Raw genomic sequence first — 2290 nt, 5'->3', positions numbered from 1 at the left:
ATATCGACTGAAACAAGGTGGGGTACAATGTATATATCGAATGTATGACGGTTTGGTACAGTGTATATATCGACTGTTACACGGTGAGGTACAGTGTATATACCGACTGTAATACTGTGAGGTACAGTGTATATATTGAGTGTAACACGGTGGGGTACAGTGTATATATCGACTGTAACACGTTGGGGTACAGTATATATGTCGACTGAAACAAGGTGGGGTACAATGTATATATCGAATGTAAGACGGTGAGGTACAGTGTATATATCGACTGTTACACGGTGAGGTACAGTGTATATACCGACTGTAATACTGTGAGGTACAGTGTATATATTGAGTGTAACACGGTGGGGTACAGTGTATATATCGACTGTAACACGGTGGGTTACAGTATAAATATCGACTGTAATACTGTGAGGTACAGTGTATATATTGAGTGTAACACGGTGGGGTACAGTGCATACATTGACTGTAACATGATAGGGTACAGTGTATATATCGACTGTAACTTGATAGGGTACAGTGTATATATCGACTGTAACACGATTAGGTATAGTGTATATATCGACTTTAACACGGTGAGGTACAGTTTATATATATATCGACTGTAACACGGTGAGGCACAGTGTATATATCGACTGTAACACGGTGATCATGAAGTACAGTGTATATATCGACTGTTACACGGTATGGTACAGTGTATATATCGACTGTAATACTCTGAGGGACAGTGTATATATTGAGTGTAACACGGTGGGGTACAGTGCATACATTGACTGTAACATGATAGGGTACAGTGTATATATCGACTGTAACACGGTGGGGTACAGTATATATATCGACTACATATTATTTTACTAAGCCGGAGTTTGGGAATGTAACACGGTTTGGTACAGTGTATATATCGACTGTTACACGGTAAGGTACAGTGTATATATCGACTGTAATACTCTGAGGTACAGTGTATATATTGAGTGTAACACGGTGGGGTACAGTGTATACATCGACTGTAACACGNGGTACAGTGTATATATCGACTGTAACACGGTGGGGTACAGTATAAATATCGACTGTAATACTGTGAGGTACAGTGCATATATCGACTGTAACACGGTGAGGTACAGTGTATATATCGACTGTAACACGGTAAGGTACAGTGTATATATCGACTGTAACACGGTGAGGTACAGTGTATATATCGACTGTAACACGGTGAGTGTCACGATCACTAATATATGTTTTTGTTAATGTTAACCTAATTTCATTGATAACATGGGTAATTGACATATTATTTTACTAAGCCGGAGTTTGGTCATCCGTCTACGGGTTTCAATTAGAGATCAACAGGTAGCCATGAGTAGCCACAAGTAGATTTGCTCAATCGCTATTGAGAAGGTGTAAGCAAGCACAAACTACAGATTGTGGTGAGTTTTTATATTTGTTATAACATTGTTAGTTAACGACATGTACATAGTTGTTTTTCATCTGTAATATTTCTAGTCACTTTACCTGTTGATTGTATATATGACCATACCTGTATATCAGGTGCACATTGTTTACATTCGCGCGCACGATGCGTGTGTACTGATTATCTTTATAATATCAAGGCGATACATAAGCCTGTTAACACATATTGTTTAACCACAAAATACCTATAAACAATCCCCATTTAATTGGCCATTTTCTTATCTAACTGCATTGAGGTACAGTTTATATATATATCGACTGTAACACGGTAAGGTACAGTATATATCTCGACTGTAACACGGTTAGGTACAGTGTATATATTACAATGTATATATCGAATGTAACTCGATGGGGTACAGTGTATATATCGCCTGTAACATGATAGGGTACAGTGTATATATTACAATGTATATATCGACTGTAATACGGTTAGGTACAGTGTATATATCGACCGTAACACGGTGAGGTACAATATATTGAGTGTAACACGGTAAGGTACAGTGTATATATTGAGTGTAACACGGTAAGGTACAGTGTATATATCGACCGTAATACTGTGAGGTACAGTGTATATATTGACTGTAACACGGTAAGGAACAGTGTATATATCGACCGTAACACGGTGAGGTACAGTTTATATATATATCGACTGTAACATTGTGGGGTACACTGTATATATTGACTGTAACACGGTTAGGTACAGTGTATATATCGACTGTTACACGGTAAGGTACAGTGTATATATCGCCTGTAACATGATAGGGTACAGTGTATATATCGAATGTAACTCGATGGGGTACAGTGTATATATTACAATGTATAT

This window comes from Mizuhopecten yessoensis, unplaced genomic scaffold (assembly GCF_002113885.1).
Source record: "Mizuhopecten yessoensis strain PY_sf001 unplaced genomic scaffold, ASM211388v2 scaffold8449, whole genome shotgun sequence".
Taxonomy (NCBI): Eukaryota; Metazoa; Mollusca; class Bivalvia; order Pectinida; family Pectinidae; genus Mizuhopecten; species Mizuhopecten yessoensis.
This window is presented reverse-complemented; position numbering follows the sequence as displayed.